The sequence below is a fragment of the Gossypium hirsutum genome, chromosome A04 (genome assembly GCF_007990345.1).
Source record: "Gossypium hirsutum isolate 1008001.06 chromosome A04, Gossypium_hirsutum_v2.1, whole genome shotgun sequence".
In the NCBI taxonomy this organism is placed as follows: Eukaryota; Viridiplantae; Streptophyta; class Magnoliopsida; order Malvales; family Malvaceae; genus Gossypium; species Gossypium hirsutum.
In genome coordinates this window covers 23,917,780-23,943,085 of record NC_053427.1, presented here as the reverse complement: position 1 = coordinate 23,943,085, position 25,306 = coordinate 23,917,780, and the positions used below count along the sequence as shown (strand labels likewise).

The 25,306-nt window shown below is 34.7% G+C and overlaps 1 long non-coding RNA gene across 1 annotated transcript; it reads right to left on the bottom strand.

Moving 5' to 3' along the window:
- Positions 1-24,038: 24,038 nt before the first annotated feature.
- On the bottom strand, positions 24,039-24,672 carry LOC121228003 (uncharacterized). Its single transcript, XR_005925510.1, has 2 exons — positions 24,396-24,672; positions 24,039-24,292 (listed from the first exon to the last, which is right to left on the bottom strand). It is a non-coding gene; the product is annotated as an uncharacterized lncRNA (long non-coding RNA).
- Positions 24,673-25,306: the final 634 nt, after the last annotated feature.

Sequence of the window (25,306 nt, the reverse complement as noted above, 5' to 3'; positions counted from 1 at the left end):
ATAAAGATAGATTGGATTTAATGGCTTTGTGATCGAATATATTAATGTTATTCGATGATGAATGTTAAATGCATTGATTTTTTTTGTGTTTGTGAGTAATGTAGTATATTATGGTTGAGCATATGCATATTGGGCATATGATTAATAAATTATTTTGAATGTGGTAAGATATTGATTAATTGATCTAGTAGCATGACTTAGTTAGATAATACTAGCCTATTAAATTTAATTTGGAGTTGTTGAAGCTTATAACTTACTAAGCTATGGTAGCTTACTTTGGATGTGTTTTTCTTGTCTCTATTTTATAGATTTTGGAAATCGTTACGTGCTCGGGGATCGTTAGTAAAGTCATCCACACTATCTTCAATATTTTGGTACTTTTAAAAGTTGGTTCGGTACTTATGGCATGTATAAGCTAATAACTCTTTTGGAGATGTTTAAATTTCATATATGTTTAATGGTTAAGTCATGCGAAAATGACTTAATTTACATGTTAAAGTTTGGTTATATTTGGTTGTGGTTTGAGTTTGCCTTTATTTGTGATGTCTAAATTATGTGCATTTGTTTATAGTAATGATCAATATGGTATGTATATGTTGTGGTAAGTGAGTTGTTTTATATGTTATTGGTTTATAATCGAAAATTTTACTTATAATTTGGTCAATTGTGGGTTGGATATTGATATTCGGTGTTAATGGCAAGCATGAATATGTTTTAAGCTTAGTGATTGGTATTTATATTTGGATTATTACCTACATGATTTTGCTATGTATATTGAATATATATATGGTTTTATATAGATGTTCAAAATGATTGAAATGGACATGGTTATTTTACTTAAACATTGATGACAAATGATGCACATTTGGTCTTGTTATAATCTTATTTCATGCGCATAAATTTTTGTTAAGTACTTATATATATACCTTATTTTGTTGAGTAAATATCAAGCATTGATGGCATTTGGTTTAACCTATTATTATTTTTTTTTAATTCGTAAAATGGTGAATTGACCTTGTTAGTAAGTATAAACAAATGAGTTGTTAAGTTTATATTTAAATTTGGCTTGGCAACATATTATTATACAGTTATAATTTACTATATGAATGTTCAAAGGTTGTTGTGATCGTTAGGTAATACCTCATAACCCCTGTGACAGCCCAAAATTGACCCTAGTCGGGAAGTGGTTTCGGGACCGCTAAACCGAGTCACCGAAATGTTTGAATGTGATATTTATTGTCTAGAATATGTAATTATGAATGTGTGAAAATTTCGAGCTTTGATTTAGTCGATTGCATGTGAGTTTTAGTAAATAGGACTTATGTGAGAAAATTTTGAAATGTGATAGGTCAAAGCATAAGGATCTATTAGTGCATGAAATAAAAAGGGGGGACTTGCATGTCAAATTCCCCCCCTAATTAGTAGTGGCCGGCCATGACAAGCATGGTAGACCAAGTGTGATGGGCAAGAACATGTCATAAACATGTTGAGTTAGTGTTTCATGGGAAGTATGATAAAATAAGGAGCATGGGCATAAAATAATGAAAGGGAATATGATGAAAAAAAAAGTGTGTGGTTGTTTCCCCCCCCCCCATTTTGCCGAAACTAGAAAGAAAAACAAAAAAAAAAGTGTTCATCCTTGGCCAAAGAAAATTTAAGGAGGAAGGAAGAAGAAAGGTTGAAGAGGTTCGGCCATGCATGTAACTAGGCTAAGGTATGTTTGATGATGTTCCATGAGATGCATGCATGTTTTAGTTGTTAGCTTGAGTTCTACCTAGCCCATGGTCTAAATCTTGCTATGTGATGGAAATGACACTCGGCCATGGATGCATCATTATTGGTTGATGTTTGATGTTGTGGTGATGAGGCATGAAGATGAGTTAAGTTTCGGCTAAGGTGGATTTGTGTTGATGTCATTTGCATGCTAAGTGTAAAGCTTTGTAATGATACATGTGATGGTGATTGATGACTCTTGGATTTTCTTTTTGACATTTTTGAGTTAGACATTAAGTTCTTTGTGTAACCGATGACCAAAATTGAATGGTATGGTGTCTTGATGCATTCGGCCATGGTAGAAAATAGATGTGAAATGGTAGTAAGGTGAAGTGCAAAATGATAGTATTTGATTACTAGTGTATATATGCGTATTAGCCGAGTTTTGAACTTGAAACAAGATGATATATAATCAATACAAGTAACCATACTTGTAGGAAGTATTAAGCATATAATCGGCCTCAACATAGACATGCATATTCGGCCATAGGAAGAAGATTGGCGTTGCATGTATTCGGTTAGAGGCAAGCGTATTGATGCTTTTATCTTGGCTTAGACAATCGGCTAAAAAGAAGTGTGGGTTAATATGTTGAGTTGATTCATGATTTCATATGTATGTGACTTTAATGTCTAATGTATAAATATGGGCTAAGTGCCTTGTGTTCCTCTTTTCGGTGCTGAAATGATTAAATCAATTTATTTGTTTAATTAAGCTCAAGAGCAAAGGGGAACTAAATCCGATAAAGGGAAGGAAAAAGTGGTTGAATAGCCATCGGAATCGTTCGACAACATCCGAGGTAAGTTCTTGAGTAAAAGAGCTTAAATTATGATTTGATTAGATCATGTTTTAAGCAAATCAAAATCATGCTCTTTGTGTGTGGCTATTGAGCCGAAATTGCAAGAATGATAAGTGTCTTGTGTTTGAGTTTTGCTAACGAAAACGAAATACGAATGTGCCATGATTTATTGTTAAATGTGCATGGTTATTTGAATGATGTCCGGGCTAAGTCCCGAAGGCTTTGTGCTAAGTGACCATATCTGGACTAAGATCCGAAGGCATTTGTGCGAGTTACTAAATCCGGACTAAGATCCGAAGGCATTTGTGCGAGTTACTAAATCCGGGTTAAGTCCCGAAGGCATTTGTGCGAGTTACTAAATCCGGGTTAAGTCCCCAAGGCATTTGTGCGAGTTACTATAACCGGGCTATGTCCCGAAGACATTTGAACGAGTAGCTATATCCGGTTAAATTCCGAAGGTACGTGATTTGGGAATGAATGATCTTGCTGTAAAAATTTCAGTTAATACGCTTGAAACATCCCAACATTGAGGTATGTTTCGTATGTGCTTTGAATTAGTTGAGCCCTTACAAATAAGTATTCGCTCAGTTGATAAATGAGCTACCGGCCTTTGGCTAAGTTGATCTTTGTGTATTAATAAAAGGGTTGGTAATGTGAAGTAAGTATGATATTGAAAAATTGTGCATATGAAATTATCCGTTTAGCTACATGAATGCTATACTTTTGTTGTGCTGGAATCCCTTGCTCAAAACTTACTAAGCATAAATTGCTTACTCCGTCTCCTTGATTCTCTGTTTTATAGATTTTGGTTCTCCAGCTATCGGACTCGGGATTTTGAAGTCGAAGTCGCCCACACTATCAAAGCCCCCCCTTTTGGTACAATTTTGGTTGAACTTCGAAATGGCATGTATAGGACTACCCTTTTTGTTGTGGGTCATGGACCCTTTGGACTTGTATAATTTTGGATAGCCATGCGAAAATGGCTTATATATGTTTGAGTATAATGTTATAATCATTTGGTATGGATATGGTTATTGAGAGGTGTGGATATGCTTAACAAGGATTGGCCATGGGAATGGTTAATCACTATCATAATTTGTGCTATTTATGCTAAAAGGGCTAGTTGAATCATGGAAACTACGAAATAGGTAAGGTCTACCTTAAAGGCAGATGCTGACAGCAGCAGTGATGTAGATTTGGAAAATCACTAAAAATAGTAGGAATGGAATTAAATAGTGAATAAATGATGTAAACTAACCTTGATGAATCTATTTTCATAGGAAAGTAACGAAATGATCATATGGATAGTATGTTAAGAGATATTCAGGTTCTCGTGAGACAGGGCCAGAACGGTTTCTGGATTCCCTGTTCCGACTTTGGAAATTCATTATAAATTAACCAGAGATAATTAGGAGTCATGCCATATATGTATAGATTCCTCTTTCAGTCTAGTTTCTATAGAAACAAACGAAATCAGTATTGAAGCCCTGTACAGGGAGATATCGAAGTCGTAATGCGCAAAGGTCAGTGTAGTCGATCCCTATAACATGGGAGACTTTGACTAATAAACTGTACTAATTGGACCCACCAAAAATTCTAGAAAAAAATATGTAGATGGGCATATGAGTCTAGTTTCAGGGAAATTTTACAGAACTGGATTCCAAGTTTCTGAACTCAAGATATGATTTTTAAAGCGACTAGTACGCAGATTGGCAGTGTCTGGGAAATTTTTTTATAAGTGGTTTAAAGTCTGTTAACACCTCGTGTTCGACTCCGGTGACGGTCTCGGGTTCGGGGTGTTACATTTGATTGGTATCAGAGTTACGGTTTAGTCGATTCTAGGACTACCGTAATGCGTTGGGTCTAGCTATACATGCCATTTTATGTGATTATTTGATAGTGTGGTGATTTCTGACAATTGTAAATGTGTTTATTTATAGTAATGGATCCCGATCCCGACCGAGAGATAGCTGATGATCTTGAGAGTGTAGCGCCTGCTCCCGCACAAGGGACAGTGCCGGCGGACTCTCAACCTAATGCTAGTAACCCGAATGATGAAGCTAGACAAGCTTTCTATAGCGTGATGAATGATTGGTTCAACCAATACATTCGAACTAATACGGCTGTTCCACAACCTCCATTCCCGACTAATACCACCCCCGCACCTACAATACCTCCGGAAACTGACCAAATAAGGTCAAATAAGCCCCCAGTTGACAGAATTCGAAAACATGGGGCTACTGAATTTAAAGCTACGGATAGCGACGATGCCGAGCAAGCTGAATTTTGGTTGGACAACACTATCCGGGTACTCGATGAGCTATCTTCTACACCCGATGAATGCCTAAAGTGTACTGTCTCCTTGCTACGCGATTCTGCCTACTATTGGTGGAGTACTCTGACTTCTGTTGTGCCCCGAGAGCAAGTAACTTGGGAGTTTTTCCAAACTGAGTTTCGGAAAAAGTATATCAGTCAGAGATTTGTTGATCAAAAACGGAAGGAATTTCTTGAGCTTAAGCAAGGTTCTATGTCAGTTACTGATTATGAGCGAAAATTTGTTAGACTTAGTAGATACGCTCGGGAATGTGTTTCGTCCGAGGCTATCATGTGTAAACGCTTCGAGGATGGGCTGAATGAAGATATAAAAATGTTCGTTGGCATTCTTGAAATACGAGAGTTCGTAGTACTTGTCGAGCGAGCTTGTAAAGCCGAAGAGCTTAGAAAAGAAAAACAAAAAGTTGATGTGGGAACTGGAGAGTTTCGTAAAAGATCCTCGGGAAAGTCTCTTCAACAGGCATCGAAGAAATTTCGAGATGATGTGGGCCGGTCTAGAGGCACTTCGGGCCTTTTTAGACAAGATCGTGATCGACCCCCTGTGGGTACACGAGGCACTTCGGTCGCCAGTGTTGGGAATGAACGTCGAGATAGAACGGAATGTCGATATTGCGGTAAATGGCATTCGGGGAGTTGTAGATTCCCTGACCGCTCCTGTTACAAGTGCGGATCAGTTGACCACTTCATTAAAGATTGCCCGAGGTTGTCTGAACAGAATGTAAATCAGAGTGGGAAACCGGGTGCTACCACTGCTCGAGGTAGACCATCTAGAAATACGGGCAATGCTAGCGGTGGTCAGAGAGGATCTAGAGATGCTACGACCAGATCCGAGGCTCGTGCGCCTGCTAGAGCTTATGCTATACGTGCCCGCGAGGATGCTTCTTCGCCTGATGTTATTACCGGTACTTTTACTCTCTTTGATACTAATGTAATTGCTTTGATTGACCCCGGTTCTACTCATTCTTACATATGTGAAACCTTAGCATCCAGTAAGACTTTACCTATTGAGTCTACTGAGTTCGTAATTCGGGTGTCAAATCCCTTGGGTCGTTACGTGCTTGTCGACAAAATGTGTAAGAAATGTCCCCTAGTAATTCGAGGTTCCTGTTTTCCGGCGGACTTGATGCTTTTGCCGTTTGATGAATTTGATGTTATTCTTGGTTTGGATTGGTTGACTGCGCATGATGCGGTTGTGAATTGCAAAAGCAAGACTATTGATTTGAGGTGCGCAAATAACGAGATGATCCGAGTTGAGTCTACGGACTTAAAGGGGTTGTCAGCCGTAATATCCTCAATGTTGGCCAAGAAATATGTAAGAAAAGGGTGCGAAGCATACCTTGCGTATGTACTTGATGACAAAGAATTAGAAAAGAAACCCGAATCTGTGCCGGTGGTTTGTGAATACCCGGATGTTTTTCCTGAAGAATTACTGGGTTTACCACCTGTTCGGGAGATAGAGTTTGGTATTGAGCTTGTACCTGGGACTACGCCGATTTCGATAGCTCCGTATCGTATGGCACCAACCGAGTTAAAAGAGTTGAAAGCTCAGTTGCAAGAATTGACGGATAGAGGTTTTGCTCGACCAAGTTTCTCACCTTGGGGTGCACCAGTATTGTTCGTGAAAAAGAAGGACGGAACCATGAGGTTGTGCATTGACTATCGTCAACTGAATAAAGTGACGATAAAGAATAAATATCCGTTACCGCGTATTGATGATTTGTTTGATCAACTAAAAGGAGCCTCAGTGTTCTCAAAAATAGATTTGAGATCGGGCTATTATCAGTTGCGAATTCGAGATTCGGACATACCCAAAACTGCCTTCAGAACGAGATATGGTCACTACGAATTCTTAGTGATGCCGTTTGGGCTCACTAATGCCCCTGCGGTATTTATGGATTTGATGAATCGGATCTTCAGACCATATTTGGATCGGTTCGTAGTTGTGTTCATTGATGACATCTTGGTCTATTCAAGAGATGAGACCGAACATGCTGAGCACCTGAGGCTAGTGTTGCAAATTTTGTGGGATAAGTAGTTATATGCTAAGTTCAGTAAGTGTGAGTTCTGGTTAAGAGAGGTTAGCTTCTTGGGTCATGTGGTATCCGCATCGGGTATTCGAGTTGACCCAAACAAAATTTCAGCCATACTTAACTGGAAACCTCCGAGAAATATTACTGAGGTTCGGAGCTTTTTGGGACTCACCGGTTATTACCGACGATTTGTCAAAGGTTTCTCGATGATAGCCACACCAATGATGAAGCTACTTCAAAAGGATGTTAAGTTCGAATGGATGGAGAAATGTCAGAAAGGTTTTGATAAACTGAAAACATATTTGACTGAAGCTCCAATTTTAGTGCAACCCGAATCAGGCAAAGAGTTTGTCATTTATAGTGACGCATCCCTACTTGGGTTGGGTTGCGTATTGATGCAAGAAGGTCGAGTGGTGGCCTATGCGTCGAGACAATTAAAGCCACATGAGAAAAATTATCCGACCCATGATCTTGAACTAGCTGCCATCGTATTTGCTTTAAAAATATGGCGACATTACTTATTTGGTGAAAAGTGCCATGTATTTTCAGATCACAAAAGTCTCAAATATTTGATGACTCAAAGAGACTTAAATCTGCGACAAAGACGTTGGCTTGAGTTGTTGAAAGATTACGAGCTTGTCATTGATTACCACCCGGGAAAGGCTAATGTGGTTGCGGACGCCTTAAGCCGGAAATCATTGTTTGCTTTACGAGCGATGAATGTGCACTTGTCTGTTCTACCCGAAAATGTGTTAGTAGTTGAATTAAAAGCCAAACCATTATTGATTCATCAAATTCGTGAAGCCCAGAAAGTTGATGATGAATTGGTTGCAAAACGGGCTGAGTGTGTTCCGAACAAGGAATCGGAGTTTCAAATTGATGATGATGATTGTTTGAGGTTCAGAAGTCGTTTGTATGTTCCAAGGAATTCGGAACTCATTTCGATGATTCTGAACGAAGCCCATTGTAGCCGAATGTCAATTCACCCAGGGAGTACGAAAATGTACAACGATGTGAAACGTCGGTTTTGGTGGCATGGTATGAAACGAGACATCTCCGACTTTTTTTCGAGATGTTTAATATGTCAACAAGTGAAAGCGGAACATCAAGTGCCTTCAGGATTACTTCAGCCGATCATGATACCCGAGTGGAAATGGGATCGAGTCACAATGGACTTTGTGTCCGGACTACCATTGTCAGCAAGTAAGAAGGATGCGATTTGAGTTGTTGTTGATAGACTGACTAAGTCAGCTCACTTTATCCCCGTGCGTACGGATTTTTCATTGGATGAACTAGCCGAATTGTATGTTTCTCAGATTGTGAGATTACACGGGGTACCTATTTCTATCGTGTCGGATAGAGATCCGAGATTCACCTCGCGATTTTGGAAGAAATTGCAAGAAGCTTTGGGTACCAAGCTGCATTTTAGCACTGCTTTCCACCCCCAAACCGATGGTCAATCCGAGCAGATAATTCAGATACTTGAGGATATGTTGTGATGTTGCATCCTCGAGTTCAGTAGTTCATGGGAACGGTATTTACCTTTGATTGAATTCGCTTACAACAATAGTTTTCAATCAAGTACTAAGATGGCACCATACGAGGCTTTGTACTGTCGTAAATGCCGTACACCATTGTTTTGGACCGAGAGCTCGATGAAAGAACGATACCTAAACCTATTTACCGGTTAGATTTTCGGGGACGAAAATTTCTTAAGTGGGGGAGAGTTGTGACAGCCCAAAATTGACCCTAGTCGGGAAGTGGTTTTGGGACCGCTAAACCGAGTCACCGAAATCTTTGAATGTGACATTTATTGTCTAGAATATGTAATTATGAATGTGTGAAAATTTCGAGCTTCGATTTAGTCGATTGCATGTGAGTTTTAGTAAATAGGACTTATGTGAGAAAATTTTGAAATGTGATAGGTCAAAGCATAAGGATCTATTAGTGCATGAAATAAAAAGGGGGGACTTGCATGTCAAATTCCCCCTAATTAGTAGTGGCCGGCCATGACAAGCATGGTAGACCAAGTGTGATGGGCAAGAACATGTCATAAACATGTTGAGTTAGTGTTTCATGGGAAGTATGATAAAATAAGGAGCATGGGCATAAAATAATGAAAGGGAATATGATGAAAAAAAAAGTGTGTGGCTGTTTCCCCCCCCCATTTTGCCGAAACTAGAAAGAAAAACAAAAAAAAAGTGTTCATCCTTTGGTTCATCCTTGGCCAAAGAAAATTTTAAGGAGGAAGGAAGAAGAAAGGTTGAAGAGGTTCGGCCATGCATGTAACTAGGCTAAGGTATGTTTGATGATGTTCCATGAGATGCATGCATGTTTTAGTTGTTAGCTTGAGTTCTACCTAGCCCATGGTCTAAATCTTGATATGTGATGGAAATGACACTCGGCCATGGATGCATCATTCTTGGTTGATGTTTGATGTTGTGGTGATGAGGCATGAAGATGAGTTAAGTTTCGGCTAAGGTGGATTTGTGTTGATGTCATTTGCATGCTAAGTGTAAAGCTTTGTAATGATACATGTGATGGTGATTGATGACTCTTGGATTTTCTTTTTGACATTTTTGAGTTAGACATTAAGTTCTTTGTGTAACCCATGACCAAAATTGAATGGTATGGTGTCTTGATGCATTCGGCCATGGTAGAAAATAGATGTGAAATGGTAGTAAGGTGAAGTGCAAAATGATAGTATTTGATTACTAGTGTATATATGCGTATTAGCCGAGTTTTGAACTTGAAACAAGATGATATATAATCAATACAAGTAACCATACTTGTAGGAAGTATTAAGCATATAATCGGCCTCAACATAGACATGCATATTCGGCCATAGGAAGAAGATTGGCGTTGCATGTATTCGGTTAGAGGCAAGCGTATTGATGCTTTTATCTTGGCTTAGACAATCGGCTAAAAAGAAGTGTGGGTTAATATGTTGAGTTGATTCATGATTTCATATGTATGTGACTTTAATGTCTAATGTATAAATATGGGCTAAGTGCCTTGTGTTCCTCTTTTCGGTGCTCAAATGATTAAATCAATTTATTTGTTTAATTAAGCTCAAGAGCAAAGGGGAACTAAATCCGATAAAGGGAAGGAAAAAGTGGTCGAATAGCCATCGGAATCGTTCGACAACATCCGAGGTAAGTTCTTGAGTAAAAGAGCTTAAATTATGATTTGATTAGATCATGTTTTAAGCAAATCAAAATCATGCTCTTTGTGTGTGGCTATTGAGCCGAAATTGCAAGAATGATAAGTGTCTTGTGTTTGAGTTTTGCTAACGAAAACGAAATACGAATGTGCCATGATTTATTGTTAAATGTGCATGGTTATTTGAATGATGTCCGGGCTAAGTCCCGAAGGCTTTGTGCTAAGTGACCATATCCGGACTAAGATCCGAAGGCATTTGTGCGAGTTACTAAATCCGGACTAAGATCCGAAGGCATTTGTGCGAGTTACTAAATCCGGGTTAAGTCCCCAAGGCATTTGTGCGAGTTACTATAACCGGGCTATGTCCCGAAGACATTTGAACGAGTAGCTATATCCGGTTAAATTCCGAAGGTACGTGATTTGGGAATGAATGATCTTGCTGTAAAAATTCTAGTTAATACGCTTGAAACATCCCAACATTGAGGTATGTTTCGTATGTGCTTTGAATTAGTTGAGCCCTTACAAATAAGTATTCGCTCAGTTGATAAATGAGCTACCGGCCTTTGGCTAAGTTGATCTTTGTGTATGAATAAAAGGGTTGGTAATGTGAAGTAAGTATGATATTGAAAAATTGTGCATATGAAATTATCCGTTTAGCTACATGAATGCTATACTTTTGTTGTGCTGGAATCCCTTGCTCAAAACTTACTAAGCATAAATTGCTTACTCCGTCTCCTTGATTCTCTGTTTTATAGATTTTGGTTCTCCAGCTATCGGACTCGGGATTTTGAAGTCGAAGTCGCCCACACTATCAAAGCCCCCCCTTTTGGTACAATTTTGGTTGAACTTCGAAATGGCATGTATAGGACTACCCTTTTTGTTGTGGGTCATGGACCCTTTGGACTTGTATAATTTTGGATAGCCATGCGAAAATGGCTTATATATGTTTGAGTATAATGTTATAATCATTTGGTATGGATATGGTTATTGAGAGGTGTGGATATGCTTAACAAGGATTGGCCATGGGAATGGTTAATCACTATCATAATTTGTGCTATTTATGCTAAAAGGGCTAGTTGAATCATGGAAACTATGAAATAGGTAAGGTCTACCTTAAAGGCAGATGCTGACAGCAGCAGTGATGTAGATTTGGAAAATCACTAAAAATAGTAGGAATGGAATTAAATAGTGAATAAATGATGTAAACGAGATGAGTCTATTTTCATAGGAAATTAACGAAATGATCATATGGATAGTATGTTAAGAGATATTTAGGTTCTCGTGAGACAGGGCCAGAACAGTTTCTGGATTCCCTGTTCCGAATTTGGAAATTCATTATAAATTAACCAGAGATAATTAGGAGTCATGCCATATATGTATAGATTCCTCTCTGAGTCTAGTTTCTATAGAAACAAACGGCATCAGTATTGAAGCTCTGTGTAGGGATATATCTAAGTCGTAATGCGCAAAGGTCAGTGTAGTCGATCCCTGTAACATGGGAGACTTTGACTAATAAACTGTACTAATTGGCCCAACCAAAAATTCTAGAAAAAGGGATGTAGATGGGCATATGAGTCTAGTTTCAGGGAAAAATTACGAAACTAATTTTCGAGTTGTGAAACTCAAGATATGATTTTTAAGGTGACAGTGACGCAGTTAGCCAACTGCCTAGAAAATTTTAAAATGGACTGCAATAGTAAGCGAATTTAGTCTGTGAACCCCTCGTGTCCGACTCCGGCAACGGTCTCGGGTACGGGGTGTTACAACCCATCTAGCGGCAGAATCGGGTTAGGGGGTGTTACATGTACCACACGACCAAAGACACGCCCGTGTACCATGGCCGTGGGAAAGGTTACTGACTTGGGTCACATGGCGGACCACATGCCCGTGTGTCTAGCCTGTGTACCCTTCAAAATGGCCACACACGCCCGTGTGCTAGGCCGTGTGCCATTTAGGGGGTATATTGACTTATGTCACACGGTCATTCACACGTCCGTGTGTGAGTCTGTGTGACACACATGGCCAGTAGACACACTCGTGTGTTTAGGCCATGTCAAACCTGTAGGGTATATTGACTTAATTCGTAAGGTACCCTAGGGGGCACACAGCCACGTAACATGACCGTGTGTCACACACGGCTGAGACACACGCCCGTGTCTCTTCCCGTGTGGAAAAAAATAGGCCATTTGAAAAGCCAATTTGCCACCATTTCCACAAGAACACATAGCAACCAAAAACATACCAATTCATACTAATGTCATGCCATCTTTTCACAAACATTTCAACCACTCAATTCCATATTCAAAACATACCAAATCATTAAGCCAAAACTATCACAATTTACCTAATTCCAAATGCATTAAGTCATCAACTTATTATCTATTTCACGTCACTTAATATACCATATCATCATCTCAAATCAAACGACAATATGCTAGCTTCCAAGCATTAGCACATCAATTAACAACTAATCAAAATAACCAACACATAATCACACCAAATAAGCCAACATATAAGGCTATACATCACATATATAACACTTACCAAACACACACAAACATGTACATCATTTGCAAACCAAATCTCATGGTTAAAGTAATGGTTCAAAACTTATCAACATCTCACTAGCCTATACATGCAATATACCATATTTATAAGCTTTAAAAGTACCAACTAGTTGATAGATAGTGTGATGATGCTTCCTGATGATCCCGAGGCCAAGCTAGCTTAGATAATCTATAAAACAGAGAATGAGTACAAAAAAATAAGCTTTAAAAGCTTAGTAAGCCATATGCAAATAAATCTATACCATAATCAATATCATTCTCATCAACTAAGAAAATTATAACTAAACACATTTAGATACACAAACCTTTCTCAAAGTACATCCATTCCAATTCACATGTAAATTCATCAAATACTTACTCTTTTCAATTCTCGTATGAGTCTCATACGTACCTGAAGCACTTACTCAGTCTCATATTCAATCTTGACTTGACTTTGCCCATTGAACCCTTCAGAATCACTAAGGATACTCAGATATCTCGTAGAGCTCATATAATGCCATATCCCAGATATGGTCTTACATGTTATCATATATCGATTCCAACGTCCCAGACATGGTCTTACACGAAATCATATAATGATGCTAATGTCCCAGACATGGTCTTACATGTAAACACAATACAATGCCAATGTCCCAGGCACGGTCTTACATGTAATCTCGATAAACCTAGTGTCATAACGTTTGCATCCTAAGAATTCCTAAGGTTCGTACGGGACTTTTAGACATATTAATTCTGTCATTTCTTGCTCGTATTTTCTCGTTCATACTCATTACAATTAAATGACAAATAATGCATATCTAATTTAAAAGCATGTATTTGCATATGAACTTACCTTGCAGTCGGAATAAACGAACGGCATCGACTATTCGTCAACTTTCTATTTTCCCCGATCTAAATCCGTTTTCTTTTGTTCTTGATCTATATACATTCAAAATTAAATCTTTTAATCATCAACACATTCAATTTAGTCTACAAACACATATTTTAGCATTTTTGCACTTTAGCCCCTTAAGTTACACATTTATTCAATTTAGCCCATATTTCATAAATAAACAAAATTCACAAAATTTGACAAAACTCATGCTTGGCCGAATTCTCTATAGGTCCCTAGCAGCCCATATTTTTCATTTATTTCACAATTTAACCCCTCAATTTACACTTTTCTCAATTTAATCCCTAATTGACATTTTTGTCAAAAATCACTTTACAAAACATGTATATCAAACACCAAGCTTGCATAATTCATCATCAAACATCATAAAAACTCATTGACTCATCAATGAAAACTTTCAAAATCATCAAAACTTTCAAAAATTTAAGCATGGGCTAGCTAGCACTCAAAGCAACGATCACAAAACATAGAAATCATCAAAAACCAAGCTCAAAACATACCTCAATCAAGCTAGAGAAGTGCCAAACCCTAAAATGAATTTTATGCTTTCTTCTTCCACCATATTCGGCAAAAGATGAATGAAAATGAAGCTTAATTTAGCTTTTGTTTTAATTATTTAGGCTTTAGTTATCAAATACCAAATTTACCCTTAATGAAAACATTACAAAATCACTTAATATATGCCCATTTATGACAAATTTCACTATCAATGGTCTAATTACAACATAAGGACCTTTCATTTAATAAGTCATGGCATTTAAGCACTTTAACAAATAGAATGCAACTTTTGCATTTTACGCGATTTAGTCCTTTAATCAAATTAACCACCTAAACGATAAAATTAACACACAAAACTTTCACACATACATATTCACATTCTATAAACTCCAAAAATAATATTGAAATAATTTTCTAACCTCGGATTTGTAGTTCTGAAACCACTATTCCGATTTAGCTAAAACCAGGCTCTTACACACATGACCGGCCACACGCCCATGTGCCAGCCCGTGTGCCACACACGACCAGTAGACACGCTCGTGTATCTAAGCTGTGTCAAAACTGTAGAATATACTGACTTTAATTCGAAGGGTACCCTAGGGGACACACAGCCGTGCAACATGACCGTGTGTCACACACGGCGGAGACACACGCCCGTATCTCTACCCGTGTGGACAAAAATAGGCTATTTGCAAAGCTAATTTGCCACCCTAACCACAAGCATACATAGCAACCAAATAGAACCATTTCATTACATCATTAAGTGACCAAAACCTACCAAATCATACTCATATCATGCCATCTATTCATAACCAATCAACCTCTCAATTCCATATTCAAAACATACCAAAACAATGTACCATAATTATCACACATCTCATTTCCAAATACGTTAATTCATCAACCTATCATCCATTTCAAGTCACTTAATATACCATATGATCATCTCAAAATCAAGCCACAATATGCCAATTTCCCAACATTATTACCACAATTAATAACGAATCAAAGAACAACAATTCCAAACAATCCAACACTTAGAATATATTATACATTTCATATATCATTTATCAAGCATATAATTCAAGCCAACTTAAATGGCCATATATTAAAATTTACAAGCCAAATCACATGGTTAAAATCACAACTCAAAAATATACCAAAATGACACCAGCATATACATGCCATATACCATATATTCAAAGCTTCTAAAAATACCAACGAGATGATCGATAGTGCCATGAGGTTTCCCGACGATCCCAGAGTCTGAGCTAGCTTCGATGATCTATAAAAACATGAAAAGAACACATAAAGTAAGCTTTAAGAGCTTAGTAAGCCATATACAAATAATCATAACACATGAGATAGACTTAAACCAATTCATCCATAGAAAGATCATACAACTTACAATTTCACTTCATAAATCACATCTAGTTCACTTGTTCATAGTTCACTTCCATATAATCACATTTCATTCTCTTATAATTCACCTGCCATCATTTATAACATACTCAGCTTTCATTCTTGAATGACATGTACATTTTATACGTACCTGAATCGGATACTCATCCACATACTAATTCCTTTCTCGATAATGCCCGTTGAACTGTTTGGAATCGATAAGGATACTAGGATAACTCGTAAACTCATACATTTTCATATCCCAAATATGGTCTTACATGTTATCAAATATCGATGCCACTGTCCCAGACAGGGTCTTATACAAAATTATATATGATGCCAATGTCCCAGACATGGTCTTACATGTAAATCTCAAATCGATGCCGATGTCCTATGTAACACCCCTAACTCGAATCCGTCACCGGAACGGGGTTACAAGGCATTACAAAACAATTCACAGCTTAAGAGGGAGAGAGAGAGAGAGAGAGAGAGAGAGAGAGAGTCATTCATAACTATGCATTTTTTTTTTTGAGAAACTAAGTTCAACTAAATAAAACATATAAACATATCCTTTATAACATTCAAATATATTAAATTTTAAATTAAATACTATCATGGAAAATCATATGTACAAATATAATAACATTCGAACTCTTATACCAATTCATGCCATTAAATCAATACAATTTGGCAATATCAAATATGACATTATAAATCATTATATGAACAAAATATACAAAATAAGTTACAACTGAGTCACATACCATAATTTATTTATAACTTGGTCTTACGCAACTAATTACATAATATCATTATCCATCTAAATTATTATCGGACAACTGTGAGCTTATACTAAACACTATATACATATATATAGCATTGACATTATTAGCTAATGCTTTATACATGTCAACTCAAAATACATTCATCCTTTACTCTTTTACGAAACACAAGATTAAAAACCACAACACATATATATGTATATTTCTTGAGATCACGAACATGCATATATCAATATTACATTATGTAACAAAATATAATAATATAGGCAAGTACCAAATTGCAAGTCATTGTTCACCTTATCTAAAATTTCAAAACCTTAATCAACTTAACAACAAATTTTTACATATATATATATTATATCATAGCACGAATCATAATTGAATCAATCAAATACACTTATGAATATATATACCAAAGCTGATTTTTCAACCACATATATATATATCATAATCATCAACCAGTTCCAAAGCGAACATCACATGATAGAAATGGTCGAATACCAAATTCACAAGTACCTTTATCCATACATAACCTTAGCCAAACCATACTCATATGTATATAAAGTCATCAACCACTCCAAGCATATAATACCTACCACAATTACTAAGCACTAATAGTACATAACATTATAACCAAGATGTACATAAACTATAAGCATCATAACCAAATTCAAACATAAAGTTAAGCCATTTTCGCATGGCTTAGATTACACATAACCAAAAATCCAACATTACAAAACATAATCCAACCTATACATGCCATAATTCGAGTTCAACTTATAAAGGTACCGAATGCAGTCGATAGTGTAATTGACTTTGCTGACAATCCCCAAGCTCGTATCATGAATCCAAAAATCTATAAAACAAAGACGCACATATACACAAAGTAAACTTTTATAGCTCAGTAAGTCATAAGCAAATAAGCAACCCAATAATATAATCAGCTCAATTTAAACTAAACCGAATTACATTATCATTCAACTTCAAAAGCCATAATGTCTTTATACAACCTATTATACCTATACTCATATACTTAAACTCAAAAAAAGAAAAAATCATAATATAGTATCATGAACTAATACTACTTATTTGGCCGAATATACAGACCATAGTCACAAATATCATTCATTTGCATCACACATGTTTTGTAATAAGTAATCAAGTTACATACTTACCTTATTCAAAGTAAACAACAAGATAATTCATATCTGGCCATTTAGCTCGTTATACACATCCGGTCACAACTTATCTTTTCCCGATGAACCATTCGGATTTGGATAGGACACTAGGATAATCACACAAATCATACAATGCCAACGTCCCAGACATGGTCTTACATGTAGTCACATATTGATGCCACTATCCTAGACAGGGTCTTACTTGCACACATATATCGGAGTCACATATCGATGCCATGGTCTTACTCGCGCACATATATCGGAATCCTATGTCATGACATATGTATCCTAACTATTCTTAAGGTTCATACGGGACCTTCGGACATCGTAACTCAGTCGAAACGAATGCATGAACAAGGTTACCATGCTTATACACATTCGGCAATAGCATATATAAATTCATATATTTTTTTCAGCATATATACTTTGTATTTAATTAAAATTAAGTACGTCTATTTGCTTATAAACTTACCTCGGACGATATAAAACGGAACGGGACAGCTAGTCGACAACTTTCGTTTTCCCCCGATCCAAATCCGATTTCTTTGGTTCTTAATCTAAACGTATTCAAATTAATCTCATTCAAACATCTTTTCATTCAATTTAGTCCAAAAACACATAAATGGGAAAATTACCATTTTACCCTGACATTTACACTTTTTACAATTTAGTCCCTATTACACAAAACACAAAATATGCAAAATTTCACTACACTCATGTTAGGCTGAATGTTACCCATATTCCTAAAATTCCATATATTTCATTTATTTCACATTTTAGTCCCTCAAATTATAATTTTTGCAATTTAGTCCTAATTACTCAAAATCATCAAAAACTCTAATACAAAACATGTTAATCTAAAACATATATTTCATATTTCATCATCAAACAACAAAAATCACAAGCTCTCAACAATGGCACAACTCAAAATATTCATCAAAATTGAAAATTCAAGCATAGGTCTTGAAGATAACTTAGCAACGATATCATAAACGTAAAAATTATCAAAAACTGAGCTAAACACATACCTTGATTGAGCTTAAAAGATGGCCGAACCCTAGCTTCTTTTATTTCTTTTCTTATTTTGTTTTTCGGAAAGAAGAGGACATATGACAGCTTATTTTTAATTATGGTATATTATAACATATAATAACATTTTACTTCATTACTTATTTAACCTTTATTATTAAATTATAAAACCATTATAACCATGACCATTACAGTCCACTTTACTTACCAATGGGCTAATTGCAACATAAACCCTCCACATTAAAAGAACAACCACTATTCGGCCCTTTTAAAAATAACCACCAAATTTTCATTTTACGCGATTAAGTCCTTTTATTAAATCGGACACTCAAACGACAAAATAAAATCACGAAAATCTCACACACACAAATTCACACATAATAAACATAGAAAATAATTTTTAAAATATTTTTTGACTCGGATTCGTGTCCCGGAACCATCATTCCGACTAGGGTCTAAATCGGGCTGTTACATCTCAGACATGGCCTTACACGATATCACATCTCGGAATCGTATGTCATGACATATGTATCCTATTCTATTCCTATGGTTGTTACAGGATTTTCAGACGTTTTAACACTGTCGATGCTTTCTTAATTTCACATATTCATCTTCCATGGCCATTCATTACATTTCAATATCATATAAGCATGAATAAATCAATTCAAATACATTTATTTGAATATGAGCTTACCTCGTAGTCGAAATAGACGGACAGAATCGACTATTCGTCAACTTTCGTTTTTCCCCGATCTAGATTCGATTTCTTTCTTTCAGGATCTATATGTATGCAAAATTAATCTATTTAATCACCAATTCAAATAATTTCATTCACAAACACATAATTTAACCAATTTGCACTCTGGCCCTAAACTTTTACATTTCTTGCACTTTAGTCCTCATTTCAAAAAAATCACAAATTACACAATTTCTTTCTAATTTCATGCTAGCTAAATTTCATACAGCTTCATATCATCGCATATTTTCATTTATTTCACACATTTAACCACACATTTTACACTTTTCTTAATTTAATCCCTATTTGACAATTTTTTTGTCAAAAATCACTTAACAAAACTTTAATATCTTACATCAAGCTTTCATAATTTATCAACAATCATTTAAAAGCTCAAGCATTCGTCAATGGAAACTCAAAATTTCATCAAAAAATATCAGAAATTAAGGTACGGGCTAGCTAGTACTCAAAGCAACGATCACAAAAACATAAAAATCATTAAAAACTGAGCAAAATACATACCTCAATTAAGCTTATCAATGGCTGAACCCTAGAAACATGAAAAATGGTTTCTTTCTTCTTTAATTTTGGCTAAGTATAATGAATGATGAAACAAAATTTGATTTTGTTTTAATTATAATAACTTAATAATCAAATTACCATTTTATCCATTAATTAAAACTACCAAAATTCATGATATAATGCCCATTAATGTCCATTAAAATTATCAATGGGTTAATAAAATCATAAGGACCTCATAAATAACAAACCATAGCAAATAAATGCTTTTAACTTATAGCATGCCACTTTTTCATTTTACGAAATTAAGTCATTTTTCTCAAATTGAGCTATTAAACGATAAAATTAGCTCACGAAATTTTCACACATACATATTCACATGCTGTAAACACATAAAATAATATTAAAATAATTTTACGACCTCAGATTTGTGGTCCCGAAACCACTGTTCTAATTTAGCTAAAACCAGGTTGTTACACGGATAGGCATACCGGCATGTGCCTAGGCCATGTGTGACACATGATCTGCCCCATGGGCATGTGATCCGGCCATGTGTCCCATGCACCTTAGTTTTTAAAAGCAAAATGCCAAGTAGTAAGCACACGGGCATGAGACACGGCCATGTGTCTCGGCCGTCTAAGAGACACAACCTTAGGACATGGGCATGTGCCCATGCCGTGTGAAGCCTGCACCTTAATTAGGAAAATTAAATTTGCCACACGGCCTAGCATACGGGCGTGTGCCTTGGCCATGTGACCTTATTTCGTTGATGATGTCATAAATAGAGAGTTACACGGACTGTGGACATAGGAGTGTCCCAAGCCACACGGGCGTGTGTGACCACACAGCCTACCCACACGAGCGTGTGACCCTCCAAAGCATGAAAATTTTCTAAGTGTTGTAAAATTTTTGAAAGTTCTAGGTTTAGTCCCGAACCACTCACAATGTATGTTTTGGGCCTCGTAGGCTTGTAATAGGGACGATATGAATGTATATGAAAATTTTTAATTTGGATGGAGATTAATGTCTCAGTTCTACAAGATTGCTTGTGTATAAGTCCAGTAATGCCTCGTACCTTATTCCGGCGTCGAATACGGGTAAGGGGTGTTACATCAATTGTTCCAATAATTTTGTGCTCTAGTAAAGTGGAAATTTCTTAGCTAGTAAACAAGTATTTATAATCTTTTTGTTTCTTGTAGTCAATTTCTATAGGCACGATCCTTAGAATACTTCCAAAGTATTTCAAGGTGAAATTTTTTACACTATAATTTGACTTTGTTATGCTTGTAGAATACTCGTGCTTTATTGCTTGATTATGTTTTAAGAGCTTTAACCTACGTGAGTCACATACCAACTTTACACTCACTACCTTGAGAGCACAAGTGTTAAACCTATCAAAGTATATAAGTCATACATGCACATTGTCATTCACTTGCTCATGATTAGTTTAGATTAACTACTAATACAAGTTTTCTACTTACATTACAATCCAACCATGTAATACAACTTAATATTAGTTAAACCTTAAGTAATCAGTGAGACAATATTTTATTATATATTTTGATTTATATGCAAAAATCATTAAGTACATTCATACAAAGATTATTAAATAATCACGTGAAAATATTTATTTATTCAATCAATTCAATTCAAAATTTTCAAGTAGACAATAATGAAATATCTATACCAAAAGCACAAACCGTAACAAGTAGTTCACTCAATACCAACTTTAGAAAATGCAACTTACTTTTATAAAAGTAGTGTAGAACAAACTAGCCATATTTTAGAACATCTCAACAAAATACATGATTTGATGAATATCCAAATTATTTAATCACCTCGTTATGCTCAAGTCAAATAATCACAATTATCACATCATAAGGAAAAGTGATAATCCCACAAAATATGAACTCTAATGATATCTAGTTTCGTTTTACAAGTAAATCATATATTTATGATTTTATCTCAAAATAAACAACAAATAATAAAAGTATTTCATGTCATATTTCTTTTTTTGATAAAATCATAGATATTCCCATTTTTTTATGATATGAGCTTTAATCTTTTCGAAATAGGGTGGTATTTCATTCTAAAATCGCCGTAGTGCATATATATAATAAAAATATCTTTTGCAAGATCATAAATCACAACAATTAACAATTTAACATTGCCTCTAAGCAATTTTTAGTGCTTAATGGTCCAAAAGGGATGCTAAAGTCATCGCACTCTTGGGAGCCCATTATAGACTATAGTTGGGCTATTACTTTACTTCCGAAGAGACTCTTGGCAACCATCTCATATTCAAGACCAAGATTAACAATGTTCTCATAATTTTGTTCATGCTACCCATGATGTATATTATTTGAATTTAAATATTTAGAAAAAAAAAAGAGTATATATACATCGGTTAAAATATTAAAAAAATATTCTGAAAGTTTATTTTATTTTATTTAAAATAAGCTCTTGTTCTTTTTATGTATCAAATAAGCCATTATTAGGAAAAAAAAAGTTGTTCTTTTAAAAATAAAAGAATAATTTAGGTACAAATTTAAATGTTAAAAATTTATTTAAGAACAAAGTAAAGATTACAAACTTATTTCAATGCAATAAAAGTATAGATTTATTTTATGGCGGATTTTTTTTTTCTAAACTAAAACCTTACAATTTTTTTTCCTTTTTTTCTCGTTGGGCCCAACAAAGAAATCAAAATCATAAAAAGAGAGTTGGTTGAAGTTTTGCAGTCAAAGTCTTTATTTAGTTTATCTTACAAATCTAATGTAAGCCTAAGAAAAAGGTAATAATGATAGAATTTGCTCAACTAGAATACATCAATATCCAAGGGAGTAAAGGGGACCCCTCCATTAGCCTTTTCCTCCCCTTGACTTGTGATGGAAGTAGTTCCCTAAGTATTGATCAAGTGGTGTGATGATAAAGATGATTAGGAGATCTATATTGGCCACATTCTTATAATTAGTTTACTTTCTCAACTTTTTAAAGCAAAACCAAAAGGAAATTAGGAGATCTATCTTTTTCTCTCCTCCATCTTAATTCCAAATTCTCAGTCATAAGAAATGCTATATTAAGGAAGTAAATTTACAAACTTAGATTTCCGTCTTCATGTCTTTTGCTAATTAAAAATCAATTACTTATCTGTTATTTCTTCAATATGTTTATGAAGAGTCATTTCATGTAATGATGTGAACAAAATTATGAAATCTTAAAAAAAAAAACATAAATTCAAAGCTTAACTCGATTAGTTCATTCTATAATTGGTATCTAACAAGATTGAATTTGAGTTTTAATGTTTACAATATATTTTTTTTCAAGATCACAATATTTTTATGCAAAACTTAATTTTAATGATGCCAAATAAATTTTAATACTAATAAAACAAATGAATATCATAGATACAAACAATTATTCACACAAACATGAAAATCTTGAATTTAGAGCTAATAACCATGGGAGTGTAAGTCTTGAAGATTAAAGAGAAGTGGTTACTTTATATTTTAATTAATATTTTGGTTTAAAAACAAAATAAATTGGTCATAAAGGACTTAAACGAATAAATATCACTATAAAGATGATGAATTATTGTAACGAGAATTGTGTACTTTACGCAGTTACACACACAAGCACAAATGTAGTTACTTATGATACATATATGTCAGGAAGTGTCGACCAAGTGAATAGTATACACTTTATTATTATGCTCATACAAATTTGATTTATATGGTGTCTGTTATGGTTGCCAATGTGCTTTCCCTTAACTAGTTCCCATCGAGGGTCCTACAATATTTCACATTTCAAAGAAAAGTAGAGAAAGAGAGTACCCTGTTTTTTGGACCACTTATATAAAAAAATTTGGACCTGACCAAAAAAAATGTAAAACATGATACTAATAAGCAAAAATGTAAATTTTATATAATACAAAACATCCGGCTAAATATTTAAATATCCTTAAATACAAATCTAGGGATGAGCAAGAAAAACTAAAAACCGACATAAATTGGAGTTTTTAAATAGTTTATAGAATGCCAACTAAAAATAGTGATTACTCAAAACTAAAACGAAATTTATTGTTTATTTTATTTATAATTATTTTTATTTATTTATGACATAAAAATTATTCTATTTAAAATAGTGAAAATAATTTAGAAGATTTATATAAAATTTTTTTCGAAACATACCATATAAAAGTTATTGATTAATTTTTATTTACATGTAAATTACTGTTTTTTTAATATTTATGAAAAAACATTGAAACTTTCTTAAATAATATCCAAAAGTTACAAAATAAAATTAAAATAAATCTAAAAATATAAAACCAAAAATTAATATAAAAAATCAAAACAAATTAAATTAAATTATTATGAACTATTCGAAAATTCATAAAAACCTAATTCAACCTAATCAATATTACCGCTCTTTACTTCATAAGATTGCTCCGGATAAACGTTGGTTATTAGGCAAAAGTAGTGTATATATGTCCCCACTACCCAAAGTCCTAGTTCATAGACTTGTGAAATCTTAATTTTCAATCTTCGTACGTTGTGGGGTTTGTTGTTCTTACGAAGTACCCATTAAACAACAACTGCAAACATTTAAAAAGAACTGTCAAGTCATTCCCTGCCATGTCACATTGCAAAAATACAAAAAGAGTGAATAGCAAACTTGGAGAAAGAAGCCCTTTCTACCTTAACGTGAAAATTTGCGACCAAAATTGACTAATAGAAGCAACATTTGAACATGAATAACTACTATTAGTGAAAACTTTTGTTCTTCGGGCACCCTAGTGGAGATCTTATGATTTGGTGAATCAAAAGAATTCTTCTTTGTATGGGATTTTGATTTTTTATATCTAAATTCATTTCATTGAGAAACCTATATATAATAAACAAAGAACATATCTTAAAATTGAAATTACATAAGGACTAAATGAGAGAAAAATTGAAAATAAAGATGAAAAGGAAATGAAAAATGATACAACTATAACAATTAATGAATTAAGCTAATTAGGTATATCTAATGTCAACATCATGAATAAAAGATGAGCACCAAATATTCAACAAAAGAAGTAAATGAGGATTGGGAGGGAAACATTATTCATGTGATCCTCCTCAACTTACAGCTACCAATTTCAGATACTAAGGTCTACGGTTTCTATTGCTTTAATGCATAAGTAAATATGTAATCTATTTAAATTGCGGTAAAATTAAAATTATTTTATATATTTTCATATATTTTTGTACGGTTAATAATTTAACGACTCAATCAATAAATTTATCGATATAATTGTACTTGTCATGCACGTAAATTTATTAACCGATCTGGCGTCTCTATCATATTGATATACAATACTCAATATATTAATATATATATATTCAACGACCAGATATTTTTTACATAAAACAAATAGTTAGAAAATTTTTAATTTGCATCAAATTTTACATGCATGATTTATATAAATAAAATATTAAATTTAACAGTTGAATCATTAAAATATTAACCATACAAAGAGATACGAAAGAGTATAAAACAACTTTAATTTTACACAAATATAAGTGAATATTTCCCCTCTATATATTTTTATATAAAACCAACTGCT